General features: G+C 37.1%; 1 long non-coding RNA gene across 2 annotated transcripts in view; it reads left to right on the forward strand.

The window, feature by feature from the left end:
- Positions 1-27,121, forward strand: part of LOC148112634 (uncharacterized) — a 68,963-nt gene that overhangs the window by 38,311 nt on the left and 3,531 nt on the right. The window contains exons 3-5 of one of the 2 annotated variants that reach the window (XR_015729152.1): positions 2,787-2,848; positions 6,158-6,207; positions 19,954-20,768. This is a non-coding gene — a long non-coding RNA (uncharacterized LOC148112634). Of the gene's footprint in view, positions 1-2,786; positions 2,849-6,157; positions 6,208-19,953; positions 20,769-27,121 lie in introns of those variants that run through there. The other variant, XR_015729153.1, reaches the window with a different exon arrangement.

Raw genomic sequence — 27,121 nt, forward strand, 5'->3', positions numbered from 1 at the left:
GCATATGGCATACGTCAGGGAAATCTATAAATACTAGACACAATACAATCCTGACAACCTAAATTGCTAGATCGCTCTGTTCAGCACTTGCGTGCCTATCCTTGATGCACCTCCGGAGGCGAACTAGCTTACAGCAGCTGACTAGCAATGTTCAGGTTGGTGGTTCTTCCAGGCTTGTCAGTTGGTCTTGCCTCACCTTGCCACGTGTTGCATTGCCTGACATCCAGCCAACGCTGGATGTAGGAATTGACCAGGTTGAGCCCAAGGGAGCAGTAAAATGCATCATCTATAATGAGTTCCTGCATGTCCACAAGAAATCTAAGTCCAGCCCAACTTGAATTTCTTCTTAATTCCTGCTTATTTCCTATGACTGTTAGTAGTTCAGATTCTTGTAGAATGCTTAAGCTTACAAAAAATCTTTATATTCGTTTGAACTATCTGAATCTCCTGATTTCCTCAACGCTTGACAATGGCTTCTGGTCTCAGCACACACAAATACAGCTAATTATTTTCACCGAAGTGGTACCCATTTATCTACTTACAATATTCCATGCTTTCAAATTGCTCGGTAGGCAGGAGCTGGGGAGCAAGTGGCAGGAGCTCAGCCCATCTTGCAGAGCTGGGCTTGAACCATTGGAGTGCAGACCATTTCTGGCCAGCAGTTCCAGTATCATTAAGTGGCTGCACCACTGCATCCCCTTTTATGTTACACTAACTTATTTTAATACCAACATAATAATCTGAAATATATTTTATATTTTACAGGAATATAGTTAACACAAAATGGCATTCCAATATTGTTAGATAACTAACATCATTTTCATAGCTTTGCACATTTTAGTAAGTGAACTTTATACTTAAAGGTCTAGACAACACATCTATCCCTTTTTGAATACATGTTTTTATGTTGTACTGATGAAAGAAAAAGCTTTTATATAGTAGTTTTTCCTTTGGTCTCAAACTAAGGTTAACATTATACAAATAAGTCTTGTGAAATGAAAAACAATCAGTATTGCTTAAAAGAAATTTCTAAATGACAACACATATTCAAAAAAATATGTTCCTTCATTCCAAAGTGTAGAAAAGGCAAAAACATAACAAGACAAAACATCACTTGTAATTGAGAAGTATGTGGTATGCATGAGTAATATCACTGTTTTCCCAAAAAATTGTCTGAACTTTTGCAGGTCCTTAAAAAGTTCTCAGAGAATAACAATTATTAATAAACAAATAAATCTCTGCAGTCACTTCAGAAATGACAGAAGAGGAAACGGAGCTATCTTGTTCAAGGATATGATATGTAACATCCGCATGCATTACTTACCCTGATTTGTCAAATATCAAATGATATAATCATAAATATTTTGAATATTCTTGAACAGAGGCCATCAAATGTTTTTTTTAATGGTTTTAACATTAAATACAGATTCCCCCTCTGTTTTGGTTATCATACAAGTAGGCTGTGTTCATTTGACATATTATACAAAGCTTGCTGCTATCTCTACATAAATTACTTACTAATATAGCAGCAGCAAATGATCAGCATAATGTGAATACCAGTTTTCTTTGTGGAGGCTGATCAACTGTCACCGGAAACTGTTTAAGAACAAAATGTAATCCTGATGTAATGTCATCAGGGTTAAGTCATTTGTGCACATGGTATGTGATTACCTACATCCATGAGATTAATATTTTTTAATATTAATAGTCTAAACCTAGACTATCTAGGGGCACACTAATATGTAATATCATTTTAGAATACTCAGGCAACCTTAAGTGAATTCTAGTTGAAATCAACGTTTCTTTTGCTAAATATGCCAGCCCTATTCGTTACCCAGTTAAGTATGTGGAATAAATCCAATTATGAAAAACATATCACATTTGGACTGCAGATATCTGAATAGCAATAGCACTTAGACTTATATACCCATTCACAGTGCTTTACAGCCCTCTTGAAGTGGTTTACAGAGTCAGCATATTGCCCCCAAGAATCTGGGTCCTTATGATCAATAGACAGCAGCAAAGAGGCCATTTGCATCTTGATTAAGGTAGCTCTATAATACGCCTCCTGGTCTCCGTTGTGCATTTCATAAGTCTATAATATTTTCAATATAACAAACTATATTATATTCATATAATATAGTTTATTATATAATCATTTTGTTTATTAATAATACAATACAAAACAATACAATACAATACAATACAATACAATACAATACAATACAATACAATACAATACACATATGATTGGGGGAGATGTTTCATGGCAAGAACATAGGTTTCAATTATAGCTGCTTATACTTCTCATAGTGGAAAATTAAGAGATAATTACAGTAAAAAGATGTGTGGTTAATCAACTTGATCCAAAAGTTTGGCATACCACCAAACTATTCTCCTCGTCCAGATCTCTCTTCAGTTTCAAACCTCTTCAACAGTTGTTTTGTCACCAAAGAATCCCATGCATTTATCAAAATGACAAAAGTATTGTCTTTAATAACAGAATAACAGAGTTGGAAGGGACCTTGGAGGTCTTCTAGTGCAACCCCCAATTGTCCGAAACAATTAATGTCTTACAGATTTGAAGATCTAGTCTCCATCTTTTTGTTAATTTTCATATCTATAAATACAAATACCAGTGTATCTGTAGTGTGGAAGTACATGTTGGTATATACAGTATCATGTTAAATATAAAGTATAGAAAACCATCCATAAAGCATTGGGTTTATTTCATCCTGAGGTAACCCTTTATGATTGTTTTGTCTTTTTGTATAATTACACTGCAGCTATGAAGGTACCAGTATAATCTCACCTAGAAGATGCAATTGCTTTAAGGACTCAGAAGCAGGTACTACATGTGCATTCCTATGTGCTCTAAACTAATTCTTGCTTTTGAATCTGAAGTACAGTCTTCAGAGTAAAATATATAAAAAAGTAATATTTCATACAAATTTCTAAAACAATGTTTCACAGCTGGTTTCAAAGATTTTTTTACAAAACTATATTTATTTTTGCTTTATTTAAGACAGGTTAATGTAAATAATTTTTCATAACTTTGTTAATTTGTTCATAAATTTGAGATTGTGGTCTTTACTTTTATAATGCTGTAATACTTTAAATGTGCAATTCTATATATAACTTCAGAAATAAATTTCAGGTCTTACTCTAACATAAAGGGGATAGGTTTACAGTAAGGCTGTAAACAGCAGAGATTCAATAATTTTAATTACAGCAAAAAATTGGGAGATAATTATTATCTACATGTATAGAGAATAGATAATTCTCTATACTTGTATTATTTCAGTTTAACTATTCAATATACCAAGAAATTTCATCATGATATTTTTATTCAAATCATTGCAGCATTCATTATTAAAATATTTTGAATAGAAGCTTTTCATTTGATTTGGAAATTAAGTGGAATTCTTTAATCAGCTGCTATTGATTTTAATTTTTGCCATCAAAGAAAGAACTTGGTTTTAAATTCATTTTTATAAATGCATTCAAAATAATTATTTATAGATTTACTTGAAACATTGACAATTTTTTCCCTTGCAATTGCAATTCCCAAAATTTATGATTCAGCAAAATTATAATCTTGATTCCTCTCTGGCTATAGTTGTTTCTCTGTTTGCTAAATAATAAACTTGTTTGATCTAATGGTTAAGGCACCGGGCTACAAACTAGATCATGAGCTCTAGTCCTTAGTCATGAAAGCCAACTGGGTGAACTCACTATCTCACAATCCAACTCACCTCACAGGATTGTTGTTGAGGGGAAAACAGGAGGAGGAAGGAATATTAGATGTGTTTGTCACCTTGAGTTATTTATAAAAAAAATAATAGCGGACTTAAAAAAAATCAAAATAGTAGTAGGGCCCTGCTACAGATCCCATCTGCTAAGCAGGGGGGTCAAGGACAACAGCTTTTTTCACTCTGTCCCTCTCCCTGTGAACTACTCCACCACCAAAGGTGAGAACTGCTCCCACACTTTTGGCCTGCTGGAAGGGTATAAAAACTTGGTTTTGCCATTTGATTTGGGCCCTGAAAGGGGCCCTCACTGCTGGAAATGGTTGATGGATAAGAATATTATTATTAATTAATTATAAAATTTAGAAAATCAAATTGATTCATCACCGTGAGGGTGCAAGTTAAAAATCATAATATCATAAGATCAATCATTCTACTTAGAAATACAGTTTGTAACTGAAAGCAATATAATCTATTACAAAATATATTAAATATATATTAAAGATCTGTTTCTCTGTGACTGTTAATGCTGTACAAACTAAGAAGTGGTAAACTGATGTAAAAGCATATGTGTTATGCAATGTTTCAGATTTGTTTCCAAAAAGCTATCCAAATCTTATAGGATTGCTAAGCATAGAACCTGTCTACAATTTTTTTAAGCAGCTCTATGTGAAATCCCAGCTATTGACCTATTTCTGAGATGTGGATGTGAGGGGGCTTATTCCCTCTCCTATACTGTAAGTGACCTTTTAAATTTTAAGCATGATACCATCCACAGTCCCACAGCAGGGAAGTGGAATGATTATAGTCATCTGTCAGATTCTGATGGTTTTCAAAAGTGGAACAAAACAGATCATCAGATGTGAGCCACTGTGAAGCTGGTCTCTAGAATTGTTACTGTGCCAGCTTTCCTTCTATAAAATGTTTTTCCTGACTGAGCTCCCCAAAGCAGTAACCAGGTTGGCAATGGACTTTTCCCAAACTTAAAGAATTCAAAAAATTTAATTGCCTCCCTAAGTCTGGAGTTGTAAGTGGTTTTGGAGTTCATTACTACCACAATAATCATGGAAGGGCCAATACACAATAGGTTGACACATTAAACCTGGTCTTTATCTCAGAGTAGTTGTAATTAGATCTGGAAATGAAGAATGTTAACATCAGTCCCTGAACATGGTCAGATCACTCTGATTATCTTTGAGTTTTTCAGTCATTCTGGGAGGTAAAACTTGTTTGATTGCTCTGCTCCAAGTGCCGGAAGGGTTTGTGAGGGATCTTGACATTAAACATGAAGGTCAGAGCCCTAATTGATACTTGGGACAAAAGGCCAGTGATAGCCTTAGAGCTGATTATAACTGATTATTTCCTGTTCATTGATGCCAGAGATCCTCCTTGGTTCATCACCAAGAGATGAATGAGAAGAAGAAATGCCCAGAGTACTACTGTAGAATGATGAGTAAATGTAACCAAATTCAGGTATTAAGAATTACTTTGGGTCAAATATAATTACTTTTCAACTCATTCCATCTGCATATAGCCAAACAATGGCCTTTTTAAAGCAGTCATAAATCAAGTCCCAGTTGCATAGAAAAGGACTTAGTTGACAAGGCATTGAAACAGCCCTAATACTGGCATTGGTAGATGTAAGTCTTTCCTTTTTCTGATACCAAAACTAAGACTCTTACTTGAAATGAAACAAAAATTCCACATTCTCCAAGAATGCAGATGGAAGATTAGAGGATCCTAAGCTAACAAAAAGAGCCAGTTTGCCATAGTAGTTAAGATGCCAGACTAGAAACTGGGAGATTGTGATACTATTCTTGATTTAAACTTGAAGACAGCCAAATGATCTGGGCTAGTCACATTCTCTCATCCCTAAGAAGGAAGCAATAGCAAACCACTTCCAAAAAACCTTGCCAAAAAAACTGCAGAGACAAATCCAAGCAGTCTCCAGGGGTTAAAAACTGTCTTGAAAAAATGTGCATGGACACATATTTTAATTCACATACAAAGATAACAAAAGTGAATGAAATGTTCCTTTAGTAGAGAAGTTTTGCAGAGTCTGATTCTATTTCTGTTTTTGAGAAACAAGGGAAACTTACAAGTTTAATATTCTTAAGGGTGGATATTCCCTTTTGGAATAATTTATTTGACAGTCTTATTTTGACATTGTGGTATATCTGGTGTATGGAATACTTGATCCCTAAACTGTCAACCAGGACTGCTAAGCATGAAAGTTGACTATTGGCCATAAATTGCTTGCAAAATTGGCTTTGAAACTTACATGTTTGTTGCTGCTATTGCTGGGTGACTCATTGTAACCCAGACAAGAGCTGCAGAATGATTTATGGCTCTGTGTGCAGGTATGATCATAACTTGATTTGATTTATGACTAATCTATTTATTTTCAGCTGGACCCTTCATTAAGATGTGCAACCATGTCTTTGCCCAAGATTGTAAGGTAATTGATTCCAAAGCACTAATCCTATATCTAATCTATCACTTTTACAATATCTAGTATGTATAACAATAGGTAAACCATAATAATCTATGATTTTTATTACTAATAATTCACATATTGTGCTAATCTATAAAAAGTTACTTGCTTTTAAAATGATATATAAATTTAATATGTTACATTAATTTACATTCTGGATGCACTAAAAGCAGAAAAGAAAGAAAGTGGGAAAAAGAAAGTCAGAAAGAAAAAAAATAAAAAGAAACATAAAGAAGAAACTTTCAGTATCCTTTGCAACAAATATAAATACAATTACAGAATTAATTCTTACTATGATTACAAAAAACTTCACTCTATTCTATTATCTAGATTTTTACCTAATCACCAACACCTCAAATCATAAATGCATTTTCTTCTGCTTTATGCAAAAAAATCTGTATAAGGTTTCCAATCGACAATTAATGAGATGGTTTTTTTTCCTCTAATCAATTTAGTCATCTCTTTAAGTTCAATCATCTTCATCAACAGCTCCTCCCTTATGAGTGGTGTTGATCCTTTCCTTTGTGAGCAAATAGTTTTGCTTCGGTTGTCATATATGAAAACAAAGTTCCATGTCTTTTTCTAATTGCTGATCCATTAATCTCAAAAGAAAAGTGTCTTGTTTCAATTATACTTTAACCTTTAAAAACTTCTGAATTAATGTATACATTTGTTTCCAAAATTTTCTGGCTTTTTACACATGGCCTAAATCTTTTCCCCTTTTAAATGTAAATTTTAATTTGTTTTTAAATTATTGGGTATTTTAAATTTGTCTCAGCCAAATTATTTAATTTGTTTTTATTCTATTTTAAATTTTTGTATTTATGTATTTTATTCTGTGGCTGTTCACCGCCCTGAGTCCTTCGGGAGTAGGGCGATATATAAATCCAATAAAAACAAAAACAAAAACAAACAAAACATGTCTACCTAGCATGATAAAACATACCGTCATGTTGTTCATATTTGCAACAAGGATTCAAAGGGTCTTTATACATTCTAGACAAATGGAGTTGTCTATTGAAAAACACCAATACATTGTTTTATAAAAATTCTTTTTAAAATTAGAATATAATGTAAATTTCAATTCTTTCAGTCACATATATTTCGATTGGTTCATTTGTATATTGTAGCCAACATTTTAGCTCATTTTTTCATATATTATGTCACTTGCTATTCTTCTGTCTCATATATCAGCAAAAGTGTATACTAATAATATTAATAATAATATATTCATCACTAGTACATAATTCTGTTTTAAACTTGTTCTTACTTTGTTCAAAACATAGTGCTATCCATTTTAAATCTTTTGTTAATTATACTGTAGATTAAACCATTGACAGGAATATCTTCTTTTATCAAATCTTTTTTTTTATTTCATTTTACAATATGGGACAAGTCTAGTACGTCATGATAAATTAACCATGTATGTTTACTTATCATTTCTCATCTATTGTTTCTCATTTATATCATTTCTTGCACTGAGAGCCACAGAAGTATTTTTCAGCAGAATCTAAGTTTATATATTCCATACTGACATAATAATCACCTGACATAATAATCTTTAACTTACCTTAATTTTACCTTAATTTTATCATATGATAAATATTCATGCCTTCTGAAACTCAAATCATGATCTTCTAAAACCAATAACCTTTTATTTCTTAACAACTTAATAATTTTTTCTTAATTTTTAAAATTTTTTAAAAAAATTCTTAACAAGCTTTGGGGAATTATAAAAGTTTTTTGTTGGAAATTCCGTCGCTCCCATAATCCCCTGCGCGGCCGCATTCTGCACCAGTTGGAGCCTCCGGGTGCACCCCAAGGGGAGCCCTATGTAGAGAGCATTACAATAGTCCAGACGAGAGGTGACGAGTGCTTGAGTGACCATGCGTAGGGAGTCCCGGTCCAGAAAGGGGCACAACTGGCATATCAGGCAAACCTGATAAAAAGCCCCCCTGGCCACGGCCGTCATGGGCCCTTCTAAAGACAGCCGTGTGTCCAGGAGGACACCCAAGTTGCAAGTCCTCTCCATGGGGGCCAATGATTCGCTCCCAATAACCAGTGATGGCGTCAGCTGGCTATACCGGGACGCCGGCAGCCACAACCACTCGGTCTTGGAAGGGTTGAGTCGAAGCCTGTTTCTCCCCATCCAGACCCGCACGGCCTCCAGGCACTGGGACATCACTTCCAAGGCATCATTGGGATGGTCTGGGGTGGAAATGTACAGCTGAGTATCATCAGCATACTGATGGAACTCCACCCCAAAACCACGGATGATCTCACCCAGCGGCTTCACATAAATGTTGAACAGGAGGGGCGAGAGGACCAACCCTTGTGGCACCCCACAAACAAGGCGCCTTGGGGTCGACCACTGCCCCCCTGTCAACACGGATTGCGACTGGTCGGAGAGATAGGAGGAGAACCACCGCAAAATGGTGCCCCCCACTCCCAGTCCCTCCAGCCGGCGCAACATGATACCCTGGTTGATGGTATCAAAAGCCGCTGAGAGGTCTAATAGGACCAGGATAGAGGAATAACCCCTATCCCGGGCCCTCCAGAGATCATCCACCAACGCGACCAATGCCGTTTCCGTGCTGTACCCAGGTCTGAAGCCGGACTGGAGTGGATCCAAATAGACAGCTTCATCCAGGTACTGGGGAAGCTGTCGCGCCACCACACTCTCAACAACCTTCGCAATAAAACGAAGGTTGGAGACTGGGCGATAGTTAGCCAAAACAGCCGGATCCAGGGATGGCTTCTTGAGGAGAGGCCTCACCACCGCCTCTTTCAAGGCGGCCGGCAGGACACCCTCACTCAAAGAAGCGTTGATAATCCCCTGGAGCCAGCCTCGTGTAACCTCCCGGGAAGCCAGCACCAACCAGGAGGGACATGGGTCCAATAAACATGTGGTCGCGTTCAGCCATCCCAAGATCCTGTCCACGTCCTCGGGAGCCACAGGATCGAACTCCTCCCAGATAACACTCTCAATTAAGGTTAATACATATTACAACCAAAAATTTTTTTCTTGGGATTTGTTACTCCAGAGGCCCTCCTATTTTTATTCAAAAATCTTTTATATATTTATTTATTTATTTATTTATTTTATTTTATTTTTCAATTTATATACCACCCTTCTCCCTGAGGACTCAGGGCGGTGCACAGCCAGAATTAAAAACATGAAATACAAATATTAAAAACAATTAAAATCTATATAAATTTAAGTTTTTAAACATTACATTTCAATTTTATCTGTTTTATTTCTTCCTTTTCCTGTCTGTCCATAAATATCCCACTTAAAAATCCATGTATCCAAGTTGAAAACTCTATATGTCACTTTAATGCTTTGTAACATCTGCTCCATATTTATTTTTATTTTTTATTTTATTTTGAATTTGTATACCGCCCTTCTCCTTGAGGACTCAGGGCGGTGAACAGCCAAGTAAAAACATCAAGTACAAATATTAAAATACAGTTAATATATATATATATAAATTTGGCCCCATTAATTAAAAACAATAAACAAAACACTTAAAAACACTTAAAAAATTAGGCCAGCCCGGCTTGCTGGAAAAGGAAGGTTTTAAGGGCACGGCGGAAGGCACTGAGGTCTTGGATTCTCCTTATCTTTGGAGGCAATTGATTCCAGAGGGTAGTGCCCCCACAGAGAAGGCCCTCCCCCTGAGGGTCACCAGCCTGCACTGTTTGGCTGATGGCACCCCGAGGAGACCCTCTCTGTGGGAGCGCACGGGTCAATGGGAGGTCGTCGGTGGCAGCAGGCGGTCTCGAAGATAGCTAGGCCCTATGCCATGGAGCGCTTTAAAGGTGATAACCAACTTTTCCAAATAGAAGGGAAGTCTCTTTAATCCACATTCCACTTAGTCACTGCAGACTCCATAGCTGTAATGTAGCCATTCATCTGCCTTTCTTCATTAACTTTCCAAAGTTGTTGACTCCCAAGAAAAAAAGCAAAAAAAAACGTTTCTCCAATCCATTCCAATTAGAAAAATAGGGAAAATAAAATCCAATTTTCTAATTCATTAAAAGCCAATTCTTCCAAATCAATTATACTAAAAAATTCTAACATGGGTCATTTATTTCCAATTAATTATTCCGTGTCAAATTTTCAAGCCCCAAAGCTCTGTAGCCACTTTTTAAATTTTGGGTTATTATTTTTTTTTAAAATACAATTCCGTTGTTTCTTGCCTGGGTTGGTGTCACTCACCCGGCTTCAAAAAGCTCTTCCTTTCCTCTTCTCTCCTGCACATTCTTTTTACGGTCCGCCGCGGCTTTGTGGCAGCCGCCATGGCTGCCTACTCCCACCGCCGACTTCGAGGATTCCCTCTGGCTTCTGAGGAACTTGCCTGTTCCTCTAAGCCTTCTGAGGTGCTCCTTGTCTCCCTCTATTCCTACAAGACAGGGTCGGTCCGAAGACCAATCGATCGGTGGTTTGTCAGTCGGGATTTCCGTGGGCTCGTTAGAACCTGCCATAGCCCCGACTGTAGCGCCGGGGCAGCAGACCGGAAATCTGCATAATTTTGTTACAATGAAATATGGTTATTTCTAGTTGAAACTTATTATATGTGTAAATACTCATGTATACACATATAAAGTTTCAATTAGATACCTAGATACAGATACGTGTATACATACGTATATGTACATTAATTTTTTTTATTTTTCAAATTTACATAATCATCCATCTCACAAAATATACAACAAAGTTAAAAAAAAACAATAATACATAAATTAAAAAGTAAAGATTTCCCTGTCAGTAATATCCAACTCTAGGGCATGGTGCTCATCTCTGTTTCTTGATCAAGGAGACAATTTCCATGGTCACATGGCCAGGATGGCTATATGACAGAGGCACATGGAATGCTGTTACCTTCCCGCTGAAGTGGTACGTATTAATCGACTTGCATTTTCATGCTTTCAAACTGCTAGATGAGCAGGAACTGGGCAAGTAATGGGAGCTGACCCTATTGCACACAGCTCAGGTCTTGAACCCAGGCTGTCAGCTTTCCTGCTGACAAACTCAAGGTCTCTAACCGCTGAGCCATCACACTCCCTAATACATAATAATTATTATTTAAAGCATTGAAAACTCTAAAATGCAGCTAAATAAATAGGCAAAGGAATGTCAATTATAATGGAGCCACTTCACTAGTTTGCCAGTTCCCTGAGGTTCCCAAGCATGATGGCACAACCAGATTTTGGGGAATGTTCAGAAAGTCAGAAGCTGTTCTGCCCCAGCTACGGACCCCAAAGAACGCAGCACACACAAAGTCCGTACAAACCTTAATTTACTAATTTAAGACTACTAATGAGCTTTCTTAGTAGTTGTTCGAACACAAGTACAATAAATCAGTCTTTTCTGAACAAGGGCTGTTAATTTAACTTCATTAACAGCTGACAAGAATTCAAAGAATAATAACTCAGTTCTGAGGCACAGTATTTCAGATAACCATAATCTTACTATGGTTGGCAGAATGCCCAGAAGCAATTTGCACGAAAAATGATAAGAGAGAAACAAGAGCCAAATCAAACGTTTTCTGTAATCAAGACGCGAAGGAATTTGAATGAAGTTGTTTCCTGCAAATTGCCTCAGTCCTTAAATAGGCCAGGGGAGTGGCCAATTAGCCCCAAGCCTTACTCTCGAGGAGACCTCCTCCTGAGGAGCCACTCCTGTCTTTTCACAGCTCTGCGTGCTCGTGCATCGAGAAGAGGCTCCTCTTCTTCTTCCTCTTCATTTATGGGAGCTTCTGGAGGTTCTGAAGGCCCTGGCTGAATCCCTGCCTCTGGCACCACATCTTCTCCAGCCTCCTCATTGTCTGAATCGAGTGCCAGCTGCACAGGCTGCTGGCACATCACCACACCAGCCTCCTCGCTGTCGGAATCAGCTACTAAGTGCACAGGCCACTGACGTGCCACAACAGAAGCAATGATGCTAACCTAACCTCAGGGACAGGATAATCTACAACGAAGGTGCCACTGTCAAAATGTCCTATCATCTGAATCCATACAACGTAACTCCCTAAATGATAGAACTGTAGCATGCCATGGCTACTAGCTCTGGTGAGACAGGATGCAATTGGGGAGAAGTCTCTGAAATAACCTGGTCCCATGCCATTCCTTAAAAACCAAAGCCAGTACCTTGAATTAAACCCAGAAACTTAGTGGCAACCAATACAGCTCAAGGAGCAGAAGTATAATGTGTGTTGTATGAGGAATGCCTGTGCTGTCATATTTTGCATCAGTTTTGCAGCAGTTGAAGTTTCTGGATATTCTTCAAGGCAAGCCCTTATATATACAATTTATCCTGTTGCATTTGCATTATTTTTTGTTTTTCCCCCCTTATTTTCTCCTGTTGTTTTATTAAATACAAATCCCCCCTCCAAAATAATAAAAAGTTCTGTAATAGAAAACAATACCAGTAGGACCACATTCACCAATTTCATCAAAATAAACATTTAAAAAAAAACAAGAGAATTTTTTTTTAAAAAAAATTGTCAACTTCTGCTCTAAAGTGTGTAATAGAAGGCTTGGACTCCGACTGGGTGAGTCCAGGGGAGGAGACAAGGGTAGGTCTTGAGAATATTATCTGGGAGGAGTTTGATCCTGTGGCTCCCAAGGATGTGGACAGGGTTCTGGGTAGGATTAGTGCTGCCACATGTTTATTGGACCCGTGTCCCTCCTGGTTGGTACTGGCCTCCCGGGAGGTTACACGAGGCTGGCTCCAGGGGATTATAAGTGCTTCTCTGAGTGAGGGTGCCTTTCCCGCTGTCTTGAAAGAGGCGGTGGTGAGGCCCCTCCTCAAGAAGCCTTCCCTGGACCCGGCTGAATTAGCCAACTACCGTCCCGTCTCCAACCTTCGTTTTGTGGCGAAGGTTGTTGAGAGTGTGGTGGCACGACAACTGCCTGGGCACCTGGATGAAGCTATCTATCTGGACCCGTACCAGTCGGGCTTCAGTCAGGGGTACAGCACAGAAACAGCATTGGTCACGTTGGTGGATGATCTCTGGAGGGCTCAGGACAGGGGTTGCTCCTCTGTCCTGGTCCTGTTAAATCTCTCAGCAGCTTTTGATACCATCGACCATGGTATCATGCTGCAGCGGTTGAGGGGTTAGGAATAGGGGGAACCGTTTTGCGGTGGTTCTCCTCCTTCCTCTCCGACCACTCGCAGTTCATGTTGACAGGGGGGCAGAGGTCGACTTCGAGGCGCCTTGCATGGGGAGTGCCGCACGGGTCGGTCCTCTCGCCTCTTCTGTTCAACATTTATGTGAAGCCGCTGGGTGAGATCATCCATGGTTTTGGGGTGAGAGTCCATCTGTACACTGATGATACTCAGCTGTACATCTCCACCCCAGACCACCCCAACGATGCCCTTGATGTGATGTCTCGCTGCCTGGAGGCCATGCGGTTCTGGATGGGGAGAAATAGGCTCAGACTCAACCCCTCCAAGACCGAGTGGCTGTGGTTCCTGGCATCGTGATATAGTCAGCTGGTGCCATCCCTGACTATTGAGGGTGAGTCTTTACCCCCCACAGAGAGGGCCCGCAATCTGGGCGTCCTCCTGGACGCACGGCTGTCTTTAGAAGAACATATGACAGCCGTGGCCAGGGGGGCTTTTTATCAGGTTCGCCTGATCCACCAGTTGCGGCCCTTTCTGGACCGCGACGCCTTGCGCACAGTCACTCACGCCCTTGTCACCTCTCGACTGGACTACTGTAATGCTCTCTACATGGGGCTCCCCTTGAAAAGCACCCGGAGGCTCCAACTGGTCCAGAATGCGGCCGTGCGGGTTGTTGAGGGTAAACTGCCCTCTGCAGAGTAAAGCGATGGACCAGACAGCGTTGCAACACAGATACTCTCAGACTCCGAACGTTGTTAGAAAAATAAATAGTCTTTACTTGTTGTAAAACAAACAAACTTGGCTTCTCATAAACAAAGATAACACTTTCTATACAAAACAAAGTTTGCTTACAGTTCTAGTTCCATAACACCGTCACAGTATCTCTAGCAGTAATTCATGAGCAGGAGTGAGCAGGAGTGAATGAGCTTCCTGCCTTCCTTTTATTTCTGTTTTAACCACTTAATCAATTAGTCATCTTGTAGCAGTTAAAGTAACAGTACATATTATCTACCCAACTGTAGGATAAGGATCCAACATTCTTCCCTTTGGGTAGACTAATATATTTACAATCTTAAACCATACTGTTCACATGTATCTATATGTTTCCTATTTCCCTGTGCTTTTGTGAAATGATCAGCCACATTGTCCTCTGATGCACAATATACAAGTTCTATCATTTTGTTCTTTATACATTCTCTTACATTGAGATATCGAAGATCTGTATGTTTTGTTCTAGTCTTTACAGCTATATTTGTCACCATTTTTATCACTGCCTGATTATCTTCGTATACTATTATAGGATCTTGTATATCTATTCCTAAATCTAGCATCAGCTGCTTAATACTGATCAAATCCGTACATAACAAAGATAAACAAGAAAACTCTGCTTCCATTGTAGACATACTTAAATGCTTCTGTCTTATTGAACACCACCATATCAAAGATTTCCCCAGAAATACAGTGATTCCTGAGGTTGAGTTTCTTGTATTCACATCTGTTGCGAAACTAGCATCTGCATAAGTGGTTACATACATCCACCTTTACCTCTTCCTGTACTATGTCTTTCTCTACCTCTTCGCTCTGGCTCTCTGGCATTTCATTGGTAACTTCAGTCTGAGTTTCAATGATAACCTCATTTTCAGTACCTAATTTATTCCACCCTACATGCTCCATAAATCTAGCATTTGCACTGTTAACTACCGTTGCTGTTCCTTTTACCCAAAATCTGTAGGGCCTGTGGTTTGAATTATAACCAACAAATATTAATTGTTGTGCCCTACTTTGGCCCTTACGCCTTAACTGCGCTGGAGTATGTACCCATGCAGGTGATCCAAATGTGTGTATGCAACTCAAATCTGGCTTCCTTCCATGCCATACGGTATATGGAATTTTGTTAGTGGTTGTATTTATGGTGTTGTTTAAAAGTGTATTTGCACACATAATGGCTTCTCCCCATAAATTAGCCAGTAAACCTGCATCAGCTAACATTGATCTCATCATTGCTTGTAGAGTTTGTCCTCTCCTTTCAACATATGAGTTATGCTGTGGTCGATATGGGGCTGAACATTTGTGCTTTATACCAGCATTAGCTAACACTGATTTAAACCTTGTGTTGACAAACTCAGTACCATTGTCAGTTACAATGGTAACTATTTTTTGATTTGTTTTTCTCTCCACAAACTTAATCCATTGAACAAAATACCGAAAAGTATCTACCTTAGACTTCAATAGGTAGCAAAAACCATACCTGGAATAATGGTCAAGTATACTGAGAACATAGCACGCACCCCCTAAACTAGCCTTCATTGGCCCTATTAAATCAGCAAATACCACTTCCAGTGGTCTCTTTGTTTTAAACCCGTCAAACCTATTAGCAGGGATTGTTCTACTTTTCTGCTGATTACAAATATTGCAATTTAAATACTGGTTACATGGTTTCAGCTTCAACCCATCAACTAATTTTACAGTTTTCTGTAACATCTTAAAACTGATATGCCCCATACGCCTGTGAAGCAAGTGAACACATTCATCATGTGGTTTGACATTTGAGTATACAACATTTGTAACATGGTTACCAGATAATACATATAAACCATCTTTCAGTTTTCCAATAATCTTGATTTCACCTTTTTCAATTAAACAATCATTGGTTCTAAATGTTACTGTATATCCTAGCTTAACCAATACTCTAACCGAAATCAAATTAAAGTTTAGATTTGGAACATATAACATATGCATTTTTTCTTTTACATATGGACATATTGCCATTCCCTCACCACATGCCTTTAGCTTCCACCCATTTGCTAAAGAAACCTTATTATTACTAGGCAACATTTTCACAAAATAGTTTTGTGTTCTGACAATGCATAGCAATGACCCGCTATCAATAACCCACGAATCGTGGTTAACCGTTTTCTTATCAGACATAGCTACATTACATTGTTTTTTATCTTTAACCATGGTTTTTGGTTTCAGCCTTCTGCAAAACTTGGCTATATGACCCTTCTTGCCACAATTAAAACAATGTTTTACAGCATATACATGGTTATTTGCCTTTACATTTACATTAATTGACTCAGGTTCTTCCCTTAGTTGTTTTCTTTCTTCTCTCCTTCTGGCCTCTTCTAGTAGTTGTGAGGTTACATTGGCCAAAGTTAGTTCCTGCTGTGTGAGAACTTCAAATGATGTTACTACGTCGTCGTAGCTCTCATCTAGCAATGATAACAGTATATAAACCTGTTGTTGCTCAGAAAAAACCACCTCCTTCTGATGTAGCTCTTGAAAAATGCTTTTTATGCAATTCAGGTGTGTTAACATGTCACCACCCTTAAGGAGTCTTGTGCGAAACAACTTTCGTGTAATGTTAATTTGCGCCCCTACAGTGTCACAAACATAAAGACGTTTCAAATTTCCCCAGCATTTTGCAGCAGACTGTTCACCCTCGATATGAACAACCTGGGTATCATCTAGAGACAAACCAATAATACACAATGCACTCTCATTCTTCCTCTGGAACTTGGCTATCTTCCTGGCATCCTCAGCATCGTCAGCATTCCAGGAGGTCACATCTGGTGGATTCTGCACTACATCCCATAGCCCTTCTTTGCACTTGGTGGACCAGGATTTGCAGTTGGTGCCATCCAGCCGGGTAACCAGCGATAAGTTGGGAGCTGGAGCTTGACCTTGTGCCATTCTCACCAGGATATTAAGTACGTATCAGAACGTCTGGAGCAATAATGTGTGCTGCAACTCTCTTATTGCTGTAACTGGTACACACACTCTGGCACTGGGCCCATAACCAGTGTTGAGGGTAAACTGCCCTCTGCAGAGTAGAGCAATGGACCAGACAGTGTTGCAACACAGATACTCTCAGACTCTGAACGTTGTTAGAAAAATAAATAGTCTTTACTTGTTGTAAAACAAACAAACTTGGCTTCTCATAAACAAAGATAACACTTTCAATACAAAACAAAGTTTGCTTACAGTTCTAGTTCCGTAACACCATCACAATATCTCTAGCAGTAAATCATGAGCAAGAGTGAGCAGGAGTGAATGAGCTTCCTGCCTTTCTTTTATCTCTGTTTTAACCACTTAATCAAATAGTCATCTTGTAGCAGTTAAAGTAACAGTACATATTATCTACCCAACCGTAGGATAAGGATCCAACATGGGTGGTTATGGGCGCAACTCGTTGTGCCTACATGACACCCCTCCTGCGCGAGCTGCACTGGCTCCCAGTGGTCTTCCGGGTGCGATTCAAGGTGTTGGTTACCACCTTTAAAGCGCTCCATGGCATTGGACCTGGATACCTTCGAGACCGTCTTCTGCCACCAGTAGCCTCCCACCGGCCAGTTTGCTCCCACAGAGAGGGTCTCCTCAGGGTGCCATCAGCCAAATTATGTCGGCTGGTGACACCCAGGGGGAGGGCCTTCTCTGTGGGAGCCCCTGCCCTTTGGAATGATCTGCCCCCAGAAATTCGTAAAATCTCTGATCTCCGTGTGTTTCACTGTGCCCTCAAAACCATGTTGTTCCGCCAGGCTGGGCTATCAATGTAAAGATTTTAATTGGTTTTAAATGGGATTTTAAATTTGGGGTTTTATAAATTGGGCCTATTATTTAATAATTTTAATTATTTTTAAATTTTGTCTGTCTTTGTGTTTTTAATTAGGCTGTACACCACCCTGAGTCCTTCGGGAGAAGGGCGGTATAGAAATAAAAATAATAAATAAAATTAATAAATAATAAATAAAGGTCCCATTCAGAAAATTCAAATTTGACTAAATGAGGGTTAATCTACATTTTGTAATCACATATTCTAAATGAAATAATATATATTAGAATTAAAATATTGAACGAAGAATAGCCTTAACACAATAATTTTCTGGGGGGAAAAGATATAGCATAACAGTAATATTTCTATGTTTTGAAATCAAATAGTATTTCTAAATTGTTTTCTGGAAAGCTAAGCTGCAGTTCATTTCTAGATCTGATAGCTGGAAAGGGTACTACCAGTAGTTGGAAAGACTCTAGATTTTTTGCCACCATAGATTAACATGGCTCTCCTCCCAAAATGTTTTTAAGGTAGTTAACTGTAGATTTATTGTTACCAGGATTTTTTCTTTTTAAAACATATGAGGCTGATACCTAATTTTTTTTTATGCTGGTGTAACTAACTAAAAACAATTTGTCTGGTTTAAAGTCTTTTTCAGACTAAACTAATGCACGATAAAGTAGATCTGAGAATCTAAGAATGTAACATCTTCAATCACAGAGAGAATTAGGATAAGAATATAAAATAGGATGGAGAGAGACAGACAGACAGACAGAGATGAAAACAGTATTTAATTAATTAATTAATTAATTAATTAATTAATTCAAACAACTCTAGGAGGTTTGTTGTTGGATTTGACAATCCAGCCTGGCTTTTGAGGGGTGCAGTGGGCTTCTTCTAGCTCTTCCATATTGTCAGTTGATTGATTGTTGATGAGGCTTAACTTAAGACATGGCTTGAAATTCCAATTTGTCTTGATTATTTATTTTCAGGAAGGGTAGGGACTAACCAACCTTAAATTTTGGATAATTATCTAGTTTTATTTTTATATTTCGCATAAATCCTTTTTAAAGAACTATAGCTTATCTCTCAAATTTTGACTAGAAAATACTATAAGAAATTGGATATTTAGTTGATCTTGTTTCACCAACTTTTACTTTTTATGTAATTGATAAGGTATCCAAAAAAGAACTGGGGCTTTTTCTGCATCCTATTCTGAATTTGACCTTGACTGATATTCAGGAAACATCTGAATCTCAAAGACAAAGTCATTCTTGATTTGAGAAATCAGATTTTGCTAGTAGACAGCAATACTCAATCTGGGAATCATGAATTTTTGAAGAAGAAGATAACCCTTTAATGTTTATATTCTCCAGGATACCAGAGCCAGCTGGCCCTCTGAGGCAATGGCTACAATGCCATTTTTCAGAACATGCCTTCTGTTTCAAGAAATGCATTTTGTAATTTCTAAAAGTTTGAACAACGAGTCCATTTAGCATCCCATACAGTAACCCAGTCTCTGAATTCATCAATGTTTTTAAAGGCTTTGTTCCTAAAGAACAAATTGTCCCTGACACCTGTTTTCCCAGTCACAGGTATCATGTGACATTGTTAAAGAAAATGTTGCTGTTGATTCCCATTCAGCAGGGTTAAAATTTGTGGAGTCACAGGAAGGACCAGATAGGAGAACTATGGAATAGATTTTTTTTTTTTAAAGGATAGCATTAATGGAAATGAATACATTGTCAAGCACCAGTGTAATTAATTTTGAATATATTTTTTAATTATCCATCTTAAATCTTGTTAAATGCAGGATTTCTTCCTACATAAGACTTCATAATTGGCAAGGTAAATGCTAGCTACCTTATCTGAATAGAAGCAGTACAATGTTTTGTCCTAGGTAAGCCACTTTAGAAAGAAAAAAAATAACCTCCAATGCATTTGTTTGGCTAAGGAATATACAGCTGTTTCAGATGAATGTTTCTATTATTCTTGGATTTGATGATAACTTTGATTCTATTTTCAGGAACAGATTTTGAGAAAAGTTGTGCTGTTTTTTAACTGCTTGTCCAGACAGGAAATTACAAAGAGCCGATCTATTCTCTTACCCTTCATTTCACTGTGGTAATGAGCTCCATTTTTCATGAATATGTATTCAGTTCACCATTTCTTTCTCAGAAGTCTAGTCATGGAGAATATCCTTGTTTTTTGTTTGTTTGTTTTTTGGACAAAAAAAATATTTTTAAACAAATATAAAAAACAAATAAAAACCATCTTCAATGCAAATACAAACAGTGTATCAGTTGGTTACAAATCTTTTGTGCATCTTCACTCTATTCATATATATCCATATATTATTATCCTCATTAATCATATATTTAACTATGGCTGTTTCTTCCCTCATTTCATACAAAATACTCTAAGATTTGAGTTAATTTATATTATGCCATTCATTCTCCTAAATCATCCCAATAACAGTACATCTTTATATTATGTTTTATATAATTCTACATTTCTTGCATTAGAAGAAACCTCTATCATATTTCATTTCCATGTCTTTTTATCTAACCATTGGTAAAATAGATCTCATATCTTATAATATTGTTTATCTTCTTGTTCTCTAATTTCAAATGTCAATTTACTTATTTCTGCACATTCCATTATTTTCTTAATAACTTCGTCTTGCGTTGGCATTTTCTCATTTTTCCAATTTTTAGCAAACACAATTCTAGCCGCTGTTAATACATTCACAATCAAATATCTAAATTCTCTATTGTATATTTCAGGTACAATCCCCAATAAAAAAATCTCTGGTTTAAAGTCTATGTGTTTTTGTGTCATTTTTTCCACCCATGTGTGGATTTTAGTCCAATATCTTTTGGCTTCTGCACACGTCCACCACATATGGTAATATGAACCCAGTATCTGATGACATTTCCAACATTTTTCAGATTTATTCTTGAACATTATAGCAATTCTCGTTGGGGGTAGGTGCCACCTGTAAAACATCTTATACAAATTTTCTTTATATGCAATTGACATTGTTATTTTATAATTTTGCGATCACAATTTTTGCCATTTCTCTAAGACAATTCCATGTCCAAATTTTTCCCCCAAGCAATCATTGTTTCTTTACTTGTTCATCTTCCAATTTAACCTCTAATAAATATCCATACAATTTTTTAATTATGTTTTCATCAGTACCTGTTAAGATTTTATCTAGACTAGTCAAATTGTTATAAAATTCTTCTGTCTTATAATCTTTATCATGTCTAGACTGTATTTGCAAATAAGAAAACCAATTAATCTTTATACCTTGTACTTCTAATTCTTGCAAAGATTTAAGTTCACCCTTTTCATTCAATAATTCACTATATCTAATAATTTGTTCCTTTCTAAATGTTATTGAATGTGAGAATGCTTCAATAGATGATAACCAGACTGGAATTTTTAAATAATGTTGTTTTTTTACCTTCTCCCAGTTTAATAGCAAAGCCTCTTGTATGAAATGTCTTCTAAAATACCCCTGTGTTTTTGTTTCCTTGTACCATAAAAAGGCATTCCAACCCAATAACAAATCATGCCTTTCTAAGATCAATAATCTGGCATTTCTTATCCATTCCTTAATCCACATCAAATTTGTAGCTTGATAGTATAGTTCCCAATTAGGCAAGCCAAAACTTCCTCGTATTCTGGCATCTTGCAACAATTTTAGTTTTATCCTCGCTTTTTTACCATGCCAAATATATTTCAGCACTATTTTATTCAAATCTTCAAAATAATCTTTCCCCAGTCTGATTGGAATTGTCTGGAACAAGTATAGGATTCTAGGCAATATGTTCATCTTAATCGTTGATAATCTCCCTATCAATGACAGTTGTAAATTTTCCCACTTTGCCATAACTGTCACTATCCTTTGCTTAAGTTTATTATAGTTATTCTCTTTGAATGCACTGCATCTTGCTGTCAGATATATTCCCAAGTATTTAACCTTATTTGTGACCTGCATCTTTGATATTTCCGCCAGTTCTTCTTTTTGTTTTATTAACATATTTTTTGTCAAGATCTTCGTTTTGTCTTTATTTATTTTCAAACCAGCTACTTTTCCATATTCTCCTATTTTGTCTATCAATTTAGTTGTTGATTCTAATGGATCTTCAAGAATAAAAACCAGGCCATCAGCAAATGCTTGCAATTTGTATTCTTCCTTTTGAATCTTCATTCCCTTTATGTCTTTATGTCTTTAATATTTCCATTTAGCACTTCTAATGTTAATACAAATAATAAAGGTGACAGTGGACAACCTTGTCTTGTAACTTTTTTTATTTCAATAGACTCTGTCAATTCTCCATTTATCATTACTATTGCTGTTTGTTTGTAATATATGGCTTCTATGGCTTGAATAAATTTTCTACCAAAGCCCATCTGTTCCAGCTGTTATAACATAAATCTCCAGTTCACATTATCAAAGGCTTTCTGAGCATCTAAAAATATCAAAGCCATTTGCTTTTCAGGATGTGCCTCATAATATTCCAATGTATCCAGGATTATTCTCATATTGTCTTTAATCTGTCTTTTTGGCAGAAACCCATTTTGATTGGAGTGTATGAAATTATTTAAATATCTTTTAAGTCTTTCTGCCAATATTGAAGTGAAGATTTTATAGTCTGAATTTAGCAGGGAAATAGGCCTATACTTTTTAATTTGTTGTGGGTCGTTATCCTCTTTTGGGACAAGTGTAATATATGCTTCTGACCATGACTTGGGTAAGTCACATTCATGACTTCTAACAATGAGAGATTCAATAATTCCTGTAATGTTTTGTAACATTCTGCTGGTAATCCATCCGGGCCTGGTGCCTTCCCATTCTTTTGTTTTTTAAGGGCTTCAGTTAATTCCATCATCGTTATATTTCTTTCTAGCATCATTTCAGTGTAAAACCAGAGAGAATTTGTGATAAAAAGGCACTAAAAATTTAGTAATTAAGTAAATAAGATGGAGATCTCCAGTCCAATCCAATCCAGTCCAGGTTAAAGAATAAAATTGTCCACAAACATCCACAAGTAGAAGTAAATTGAAAAATAGGAAAAACTACCTTAGACTCAGGCTTAATTCCACCGCTTAACTTCTTATGTCTTCAATTTTAATTATCTTTCCACCTCAGGGCATTCTTTCAAATAGTCTATTTAAAAGGTCTCTCACCAAGCCGACACACTTTCTCTCAATCTCTTCTGTTCCGGAGCTGTCCCAACTTCAGCAGCTTAATGGCTGCCTCTTCATTGCCAGAAAAAAGGGCTTCTCTTGGATCAACCAGGGACTTTGCAATGCCCCTGGGATCAACAGGATGTGCCCTCCTCTATCACTGTCTCTACGGGTCAGTGAGGTCCAAACAGGACCGTCCAGCAATGAAGATATTGACGGCGATCCTGGAGCTACAGGATCGTCCGTCGTACTGTCACGACATCAGCTCCACCTCTTCGAAAATATCCTTGTTAACAACCAGCCAGTCTTCCAAATGTATATGCAAAGTTGGTAAGATTGACACTGAAGAAGTCTACCCTATATTGGGAATTGTTTGCAACAGTTTGTTAGATACAAATTGTTAGATTATGGTGTAGCAGGGCTTAAAGTAGTACCTGGTCAAGGATAGATATGGTATGGATGTCATCAGAATTGAAAGCATGTGTGTAAGAGATAGAAATAGAATCAAATGTTTGGGCAGATCACAATCCAGTAAAAGTTATATGGAAAGGACAAAAGAGAAAATTGAGATGGACCTTGAACCAAGCAATATTGCAAGACAAGGAATTTATATAAATCATGGGGAAAGAATTGGACTTTTTTTTTTTTAAAGAGAACAGGAAAGAAGAGACCTCCCTGCAAACTGTATGGGCTACCGCTAATGTGTATACGAGGGAATTAGCCATAACATGGGAAAGAAAAATAATAAGAAGAAACAAAATAAAAAAATATTAGAAGAACATAAAAAATTAGAATTAGAATTACAGAAAGAACCACAAAAAAAGATTTGAAAAAATCAAATGGACTTAATAAAACATAAATTGAACTTATTGGAAAAAGAAGAACTGGCACAAAAAATCAAAAGTGTGAAACAGAACTTTTTTGAAAATGTGAATAAACTAGGAAAATGGTTGGCATATAAACTGGAAAAAGAGAAGGAAAAAAACCTGATGCATTGACTAATAGATGAGAAAGGGACTCTTTATTACCAAAATGAGGATTAAAAAAAATAATTCAAGAGTATTATGGAAAACTGTATGACCAGGAGAAAACCCCAGAAAATAGAATAAAACAATATTTGGAACCATCTGAACTTCCTAAAGTACCCAAAACAGTTAAGGCTATGTTGAATGAATGAATAACTATGATGGAATTGACAGAAGCAATTAAGAGACAAAAGAATAATAAAACGCCAGGGCCAGGTGGGTTACTGGCAGAATTTTATAAACATTTACAAGATACATTATGCCCAGTTATATGGAAGTTTATAAAGAAGTTCTGCTAGAAGCAAAAGTACCAAGTTCATGGATGGAAGCAAATATTATTCTTATACTGAAAGACGATTCAGATTTAATGAAGATAAAAAATTATAGGCCAATATCCTTATTGAATGCAGACTATAAAATATATGCTTCAATAATAGCAGAAAGATTAAAAATATTTTTGAATGAATTTATACATGTAAATCAGAACGTATTTCTGCCAAAGAGGCAGATTAAAAACAATACAAAATGATTTTAAACACATTGGACTATTATGAAACACATCCTGGAAAACAAATGGCGTTGATCTTTCTAGACACACAGAAAGCATTTGATAATGTTAATTGGCAATTTATATTATTACAATTAAAATTCATGGATTTTGGGGAGAGATTTATTAATATAATCAAAGCAATATATCAGAAATAATCAGCTAAGGTGATGGTAAATGGGGGCATGACAGAGAATTTTGATATAAAAAAAAGGCACAAAAGGGGACTTCTGGTGGCACCGCAGGCATTGACAGACGCTCCTTTTGGATCGTCAGCCCCGCGATTTCATTAAAACCTCCAAGACAGTGCAAATCAGCTGTCTGGCAGCTTGGAAACCTTCCCCTCAGGAGAAGAAAGGAAGGTGAGCAGCCGGACAAAGGTAGAGCTCCCCAAAAGCCCTAGGAGCAATTCTGGGGCTTGGAGGGTGAGAGCTCCCTGGTAGTTCGACTGAGCTCCGAATCCGAGGCTTTTCTGCTTCAAACAGAAAAAGACACCGCGACCATCCCTGCAATCAACATTCAGATTCAAAATAAGCTTAAAGCAGGCAGAACAAAAACAGGAGTCCTAGCAACTGCAAGTACTGAACTTTAACTCTGTGTCTATACTTCTTCCTTCTAAGACTTTTAAAATGAAAGCAAAAATGGCGCCTGAACTGTAACAGGGCGTAAAAGTGAAAGTTATAGTGAAAGTGATAGTTAACATCATTAGCGCTTCTAAGGCTGTTTAAGATTACTGGGTTCTACAACAAAGAAAGAAAGATTTAAAATGGAAAGACTACAGTTTGGACTTTAAATAAACTATAATACTTAAAAAAGATTTTAAAACATTTGGATTTATTGATTTGGTTGCTGTAGGAAGTATAAATTGAAAGCTAAAAATGGCTTCTAAACAGATAAAATCTGGCTTTAAAAGTACTGGAGGATCGCCAGCACAACCATCAAAACTAGAATCTTTGTCTACTTCAAACCCACAAATATTGACTTGGAAGTTTTACAGGAATCTCTGCAGGAGGCTTTGAAGCAACAAACTTCTTTTTTAGAGAGGAAAATTAAGGGAGTGTCTGAAGAGATGGCTGAATTTAAAGAAGTCATAGAAATTCAGAATAAGGAAATAAGAGAAGATATAGTAATGGCTTCAGCGTCTGGCAAAACACATTGAATTGTTGGATGAAAGAGTAGAAGAAATTAATCAGTCCAATCTGAATTTGGAAAATAAAATGGATCAAGTTCAGACTAAGGTGGATAGGGCAGACGATGAAGTGGTGATGTTACAATATAGAGCGATGGAATTTGCCCTGAGAGTAAGAGGTCTGAGAGAACACAATCGAGAGAACTTGAGAGAGACCTTTGCAGAGGCTTTTGCAAAGATAACTGGGGAGCAACAAGCAGATCTCTCATTGCAAATTGACAAAATATATCGTGTTAATTCCTGATTTGCTAGACAGAATCAATTGCCAAGAGACATTGTGATTTACTTTACAACGAGGAGGACCCAAAATGAAATTTTACAAGCTTTCTATAAAAATAAACTTCAAATTGCAGGACAAGAGGTTTTAGTGCTGAAAGAAATCCCCCCAAAAATGTTGAGAAGCAGAAAGCAGTTTGCTTTTTTGGTGGATGAACTTAGAAATCGACAGATTCAGTTTAGATGGGATGTTCCAGCTGGATTGGTGGTGAATTATATGGGAGAAAGGTATCGTCTTGACACAATTTGGAAGGCAAGAGATTTTTATACTAACGTATTAAAGACTGGATGCCAACCATCTCAGGAAATGAGGAGAAGAAAAGAAGAACTGGCGATACAGGGACAGAAGGAAAGTAAACAGCCACAAGCTGCAGGAGAGACCTCGCTTATTGAAGAAGATTTATTGCAATTTTTTGGTACTGATCAACCTTTGGAAGTAGCAGAAAAAAGAGAAGAACCAAAAGATCAAAGGCAGACTCACGCTGCAGCAAAGCAAAAAGAACAAGATTTAAAGTTACAGTAAACCCAAATGAAAGCTCAAGAAGCTACAAAAACAGAAGCAGTGGGAGGAGCAAGGCCGAAGAGAAAGGTGCAGGAGGATCTTCAGCTGGCGCTCTTAAAGCTTCAAGGTGCCAAGAATGGAAACTAAATTTTTGACCTGGAATGTCAATGGTTTAAATTCACCACAAAAGAGAAAGAAAATATTTCATTATTTGAAACAGTTTAAAAACGATGTAATTTGCTTACAAGAAACACATATTAGAGAGACAGATCAAAAATATTTGATAAATTCAAGATTAGGGACACATTTTGTTGCATCTGCTCCAGAGAAGAAAAATGGTATAGTTATATACCTAAAGACAGTTTTAACAGCCAAATTAATTGAGGCAGATGCTCAAGGAAGATATATTGCAATTGAATTCCTAATAGAAGGTAAGAAAACACTTTTAATTGG

Source organism: Pantherophis guttatus, chromosome 8, assembly GCF_059756535.1.
Source record: "Pantherophis guttatus breed Tessera chromosome 8, ASM5975653v1, whole genome shotgun sequence".
Lineage (NCBI taxonomy): Eukaryota > Metazoa > Chordata > Lepidosauria > Squamata > Colubridae > Pantherophis > Pantherophis guttatus.